Source organism: Ailuropoda melanoleuca, chromosome 14, assembly GCF_002007445.2.
Source record: "Ailuropoda melanoleuca isolate Jingjing chromosome 14, ASM200744v2, whole genome shotgun sequence".
Classification (NCBI taxonomy): domain Eukaryota; kingdom Metazoa; phylum Chordata; class Mammalia; order Carnivora; family Ursidae; genus Ailuropoda; species Ailuropoda melanoleuca.
In genome coordinates this window covers 48,816,556-48,823,729 of record NC_048231.1, presented here as the reverse complement: position 1 = coordinate 48,823,729, position 7,174 = coordinate 48,816,556, and the positions used below count along the sequence as shown (strand labels likewise).

The window sequence follows — 7,174 nt, the reverse complement described above, 5'->3', positions numbered from 1 at the left end:
TAGAAGGACGAGGAGTTCTGAAAATTGCTGAGAATCAGTATAATTATCCCTGGCAAAGCATGACTGTGGATACCATCTGTCTCCTTAGGGCAGGAGAGGTAACGAAGAATGCTAAGTGAAGATGTACCCGGGGGGTGAGAGAGCAACTAAAGGGCCAGGTCCTGCTATGTGGCTCTTCAGACACACATTCACACACACACACTCACACCTGTTCACACACTTCCAAATGTCCAAGTGTACAGCAGAATTATCCAAATTGCCTTGTGTGTCTCTGCTTACACGTTTGTTCTCATAATTTGCTTAAATAACATCAACTTCTATGATCATTTCTTAATTAAAGAAACCCATTCATTTTCATGAACAGGTTGGAAGGTTATAAGGGTTAGAAGGTTATAAAGCTTGTATTTTACATGAAAACGTCAAGGTCATAAAATAGCTTCACCTGTATCCTCTGAAATAAGGACCAGAGGTCTCTTTCCCACTGTTGGAGGCACAATGAATGAATATGTGGGCTTCAGAAAAGATGACAGGGCCTCCTCCCTTCCCCCATGCCCTGAGCACAGTAAGAAGTCAGTGTACTTTTCTCAACTTGGGCTGCTCATGCCAATAGGAAACACATAACACAAAACTCACTCAGATCTGTAGCCAGTGCAAAAAACAACTTACATTTAGATATGAACTTAATTGAAGGACACCCATTCCATTTCTTAGTGACAAGCTCTTCGCATCTATGAAAACAGGACATATCAATGGATATTGGACTTCATCTATGTAAGAATGCTCAGAAATGAAGATCTTGTGATCTGGAAACCCTTAACTTTTCTAGATTTCAGTTGGGCTAGTTTCTTTCTCCTCTCCTTTATCTACTAACCTAGCAAATCTGGTTTAGGAAGAAAGTGCCTTAGCATCAAACTCTCTGCCCTCTAATTGCTCCTAGGTTGGGGGAGGGAGGTAGATTCCATCTCCCCTCTCCAGTCTCAATTCCCAACAGCATTATCTTTTTTTTTTAAGGTTTGATTTATTTATTTGAGAGAGAGGGAGCACGAGCAGAGTGGAGAAGCAGAGGGAAAAGCAGATTTCCTGCTGAGCAGGGAGCCCGATGCGGGACTTGATCCCAGGAACCCAAGATGATGTCCTGAGCCGAAGGCAGGAGCTTAACCTACTGAGCCACCCAGGCAACCCCCAAAAGCATTTTCTTTGAGACCAACTTGGGAGTGGAGGTAGCATCTCTGACATAGGATCAAAGCCGATGCCTGTAAGGGCTGCTAAGATACCAGAAACTGGACCACAATACTCTGAGCAAACACATATCACCAACAATCTGTGACTCTCCAAGACTTTCTGCAACTAGTGTTATTTTTGGTGGCTGACTTTTTAATATGTTCTGCTTGTCAATATAAATTTATACATTATGTCCAGGACACAGCAGTGCACACTGCTCTAGCAGTAGGGGGAAATCAAGATATTGATTTTCTATCCATAACTTGCTGGTGTCGCCCACACCAGGCAGAGCAGTCCAAACTCCTTATGCTGGCATTCAAGGCCCTCTGTAATCTGGCTCCATCCTGGCTCTCCAGTCCCATGTGCCACCTCATGGGACCTGTGGCCCTGTAATATGGACATGATCCATTTCCAAACAAGCCACGGACCAGGAAAGTTTTGTGTCTTCGCTTGGCCATTCCTTCAGATGAGAATGCCGTTCCCTCCCTCTGTCAATGGGACTCATGCTCACTCATGATCCACACTGCTAAGTGCTCCAGTCCTGGTAACAACCCGAGGGATGCATGTACTTCTAATGCCAACCTCAGAAATGGTTAGGAAAAAATGCATCTTAAACATGAGAAGAAACAATCTCACTCCTAGTAAGAGAAATGCTAAATAAAACCCTGTTAAGATGCAATTTCTAACTTAGCAGTTTGACAAAAATAAAGTTCGATAAAACACCTATGTTAAGGCTGTGGCATAAAGAGCATTTTCGTATAGAATGGCAAGTGTATCAATATATACAACGACTGGGAATTGCTATTTGGGAATATCTAGTAAATTATACATACATCCATTCTTGACCCTGAAATTTAACTTCCAGGAATGTATCCTACACATATGTTGTTGGTATCTATGTGAGGGAAAAAAATATATATATAGTTATGAAATATATCATTGTAACTGCAAAAGAGTGTAAAGAATCTGAATATCCATTAGTAGAAGGTTGGTGCATTCATCAATTATATTAAATATATTCCGGTGCATGCATTCAATGCAATAATACACAACTGCCAAAACAATAAGGGAGCTCTATATGTGTTGATGGGGAAAAGTCTGTGAGATATATTGTTACGTTAGGGTACAGACATACAGGGCACATTTCCAAAGGGGAGGGTGTATATCCGTATTTGCTTATGGAAGGGTGAAGAAAATCTCTAAGAGGATATACAAGAGGCCAGTAATTATGGTTACTTGTTGCTTTGTTCTAATTTGGTAAAAGAGAGAATTGGGTAGATGTGGAATGTGCTGGGAAAAAGGTATTGGCCATAATTTTTTATATTTTCAGATGTTTAAACATGTTAATGTGTTACCTAATCCAAAATTAAAAAATAAATTTTCAATTATTAAAGTGGATTTGCCATTTTGGAGGCTAGGTCAAAACAGTGGAAATAGCTGCCTGAAGGGGAGGGAAGAGAGGGTAGGGGAGGGGAAAGAGGGGAAAGGAGAGGAGGTGAAGGAGGGTATGAGAGGAGAGGGAGGGGGACGGGAGAGGAGGGGAGGAAACATAGTATTTGCTTTCCTGATAAAGTTTTCTTTTAGGCTGAAATTGCTCTTGGAATAATAAATTAGATAAATTTATTACCATCTGTTTTTCCTTTTATTTCACCAAAAATGACCAATTTCCTAGCACCCAATGGTATTACTTCATCAGCGTGTTTGGTCATTTGAGAAACAAATACCCACCAATCCCTTTACTTCACAATGGTAATAACATGGCTAATAAAAGGAAGGAAGAATGCTGAATTCCCACTCAACTGTGGTGAGCCTCTGTCATGTTGGTCACTTCAACCATCTGAGTCTTCTGTTCCGGTATGAAAATGGAGTCAAGTCATACTGGTCTTGTTCTTCCTCCCAGGAAGATGTCAGATTCCACTATAGAGCAGCTACTGGAGAACTCCAGACTCCCAGCATCACCCCCCAAAGCAGCAGTGCCTTCGGTATAGACGGACGCAGTCCCCACGAGGGGTGCTGTTCCTAGCGCCATGTTCTTCCAGACCACGGTCAGCTTTCAGTCTGTTTGCCAGTCTGCCTTTCACAGGACAGCAGAAAATGGGCTGATGACTTCCAGAAGCACATCTATAGTAATTCCTAAGGCCAGGAGCTCAGAGCCCATCATCTCGGAAGAACACTGTTCCCCAAAGGCATTACTGTGGACTTTGCACACAAACACTCACTTGCCATATTCTCGGTTTCAGGAGTAGCCCTTTGGTCAGCCTTGGTCTCTACAACAGATATAGGTTCATAAACAGGAGTAGCCACTACACAGCTTTTAAAACCAAACTTCGAAACACCCATGGTCAGGCACGTAAGTCTCTGGTCACCTTGATGTGTTACTTCACGGACATACTTTTAGGGGCTTCACAGTTGACAAAGCACGTAAAGAAGTGCACCCTTGTACCCCAACCACTAAGAGACATTAAAGCAAGGGTTGTCTTCAGAGAAGTTCAAGGCTCTCTGAATGCCTCTCTGGAGTGAATGCCACTGGTAAGATTTAACATCTTCCTGACATTCAAAACTGCATTCTTATCTACAGCAAAAAAAAAAAAAAAAAAAAAAAAAGGGGGANAGTAATGATTAAATTAAATGATTAAAAGCTAACAAAGAGTTTACACTTGGCTTTGGAATACATCTCACAGACACATTACATATATTTTATTATTCTTCCGACTTGTACTTTGATATGTTGGCCTTCCCAGTGGATAAGCCCCTTGAGTTAAAAGAAACCAAACTGGCCAGAAGTGAACTGGTGAATAAAATGCACCCCTTGAACATTCTTCAGAGGAACCCATGTGTCTGGAGAGAATGGACAGTCCCACCTGGTGCACCAGGCATCCTTTATTCCTCTAAGACAACACAAACTCCCTCTTCCCTGGGGTGTCACAGGCAGTAGGCAGCACGGAGGGCAGCAGCCCATGGTTCCTCGCAGAGAGATCCCACCCTGGTGGGATCCTGAGGGAATGTTAGCATGTACCCTGGGTTCTGAAATGTCAGAAGCTTAACAGTGATATTTCCATAGGAGAACGTTCTGCCATCAAGAGAAAGAAAATGTCCCTTCATTCCAGCATGACGCCCTCCTCTGGTGGTGGGGTCACTGGGTACACAATTTTGATTTTCAGATTAAAAGGTCCTGATGCTTTTGTGACTGGCTGGGTAATCCTTTGCCACACAGATGCGTTGTCCCACTTGAACTCGCCACAAATGGAGAATAAGCTGCTTCCAAGAGCTCCTTAATTTCCGCAGAGGCTGAAAAATCTCCCTAGCAACCCCCAGGGGCAGCTTTGCATCTAGNCTAGGCCGGCCCCACCCCCACCATCCCCCAGCACACAAAAAGCCTTCTATTTTTTTTTTTCTGGAATTACATGGAGGGCAGAGAAAAGAGCAGCAGAAACACGTGACACAGGGCGTAGTGTGAATAGCTGGGCCTAGGCTGGCGCTTTGAGTCTGTGGCTAATTTACTGCATGGGTTTCCTTTCCTGAGGCTTTGAAGGAGTGGGTTGCGCTCCACCCATCAAAAATCATAATAACGCTGCATATCCTTGAATGCTCAGAGTGCCCTTCACGCAAGGAACTCAAAAGCACTTTGACTTACTAGGAATAAAATAAAAGGGAGACTCAGAGAAACCCTTATCCCGAAAGTCCACTGTGCCAAGCCAAAGTTTCAGACAGGGCCTTTTAAGAATATCATCTTATTCCAGCCCTTAGAGCAGCTTCCGCACGAATGCTTCGACCGCGTACTCAGCCACCCCGGGCTGGCCCGGCTCATGCAGCCCAGGGACTCGCCTGCCACAGCCCGACTCTGTCTGCATACATCGCCCCCCCACCCCCACCCCACAGTGCCCCAAAGCCCACCATGCCTTGCTGCTGCACACGGAGTCCGAGCAGGATAACCAGCCCCGCCTGGCCTTCCTGCCAATTGATGTGATCGCAGCCAATTCCTTCCTCTGTTCCCAGAGGTTCAGGGCAACCCGAGAGAATGGGAGCCTAAGAGGATTAAACGTCCACTGAAGAGAAAGGCCGAAAACAAACGGCGGGCGTTGGAGAGAGGGACACGGCGTGGGGGGCTCACCCATGTCGAAGGCTGTATATTTTTGTTAAATCATCTCATCTCTGATTCTAGTGGCAAATGAGCAAGACAGAGGTGCTGTGCTGTAAGTCGTTCTAACATCGTGCATGGGGACCCGAGTCCCTAACCCCTCCCTTTGCTCCCTGATGTGATAACTAGGAAAAATGGCTTAAAAACGTGCCAGGTTTTCAGAGTAACTTAAAATATAATATTTATCTGTAGATGCCATCAGTTTTCAAATTGGCCGTTTAGGTCCTGAAGCAAAGCCAGACTATATACTATTGCTTGGGAGTTGCAACTAAAATGAGTCCCAGAGGCCTTGTACCTGACATGTGTGGTCACCTCACACTGTCCTCTAGCTCAGAAATGGATTTTAAATATTACATGCTTATCATCTATTAAAGAAATATGAATTTGGAAGCGAAAGACGACCAATTTTGCATTGATATGAACAGCCATGTAGTTATTACCTGTGCGATTTCATTCCGTTCTCCACATCTGCAAACAGGCCAGCATCCATCAGCTCTGGGGCTATAATTTCGACAAAAATGAGCCCTCCAGCAGTGTCATAGAAACGGTGCCTAGTATTATTGTTTTTTTAAGTAGGAGATAAGATTCGACAGCACGGCGGTAGAACTTCACACACACCGTTGATCATTCCCTTCATTTCTACCTCATCCCATATTTTGAATGTGGATTCTGGAAAACAGGGCATGGCCTCAGAGTCTTAGTTACGTGAGTCATGGGGTCCCGGGGCCTCCAGCCTCATTCAGTTCTTCCGACAACTGCCTACATCTGGAAAACATTAAATAGCCTCATCCTTTATGTGGATCCATTATGTTCTATCAAATTCATTATCAATTATCAACTGATGGTGAAGAATGTTTGAAATCAAAATGAAGAGGAAATAATTAAGGATGAAGAAAGGGATCTAAAATGAAAACTGAGGTTCTCCTGGTGATATGACAAGGAGACAAGAGCTGTGTGTTCCCTTAAATGCAATGGCTTTTGGTATACTTTTTCAAACCGGAAGATAAGAAATTTGGCTCCATTTTATGTGACAAGAAGCAAAGCCAAGGTCTAACTAAGTTGATGTATATCTTAAACAGTACACAGAAGGTTTGTGTCATGGCCACAAAGCCAGGTTTTTGGCATATTGTTATCTACAAAGGGAAAACTTAAGAACAACTTCTCTCAGAATGGGACTCCTAAAGCAGTAGGGACTCCCAAGGAAAATCTTTCCCACAGACACTGCCCATGGCACCCAACTCCCCTTACAAACCACCGATCTAAGGGCTGGGACCCTCTCAACCCGGGATGGAAACTGACCTTGAGCTGGTCAGAAAGGCAAGATTGAAGTGCTTGCAGGTTTCATGTCCAGGGATGTAAATTGTCAGAGAGAGAAAGAGAAAGAGAAAGAGAAAGGGAGGGCCTGGGGGCGGGAGGGAGGGAGAGACCGCTGAGCTCATTATCAAGAGGTCTTTCTTCTCCAGCCAGCTTCAGAGAACCATCTGTCGATGTGGCCAGGAAATGCTGGCTGGGAGCTCCACAAAGGAGCTGAGAGGCGCTGGCAGCCTGGCACCTGTGTAAATGTCTGTCGCAGCAAGAGTGACCCCATAATCACCTCAACCTTGTTTAAGCAGTAGTTCCCCCTCAACCTGAGCCTGGATTTTAGTGCAGTTGACCAAGCCCCCTCCCCAGAGGAAGCCAGCCCCACAGCCCTGCCATGGAAGCTTCAGCTCCTCCACTTGGTCCTGACATCAAGGACTTTACTGGAAGTACCCGAGCCGGGTGCTTTCTTCTGATTCATCAGCACTTTCAGCCAGGATGCTTGAGATCCATTGT

At 44.6% G+C, this 7,174-nt stretch overlaps 1 long non-coding RNA gene across 2 annotated transcripts; it reads right to left on the bottom strand.

Annotated features, from left to right (window-relative positions):
- Positions 1–2,931: 2,931 nt before the first annotated feature.
- LOC117796079 lies at positions 2,932–6,728 on the bottom strand. Of its 2 annotated transcripts, none has more exons than XR_004620429.1 (3): positions 6,659–6,728; positions 5,800–6,028; positions 2,932–3,793 (listed from the first exon to the last, which is right to left on the bottom strand). It is a non-coding gene; the product is annotated as an uncharacterized LOC117796079 (long non-coding RNA). The 2 variants fall into 2 exon arrangements; XR_004620430.1 differs by having other exon boundaries at positions 5,800–6,124; positions 6,659–6,724.
- Between the last annotated feature and the right edge of the window lie 446 nt (positions 6,729–7,174).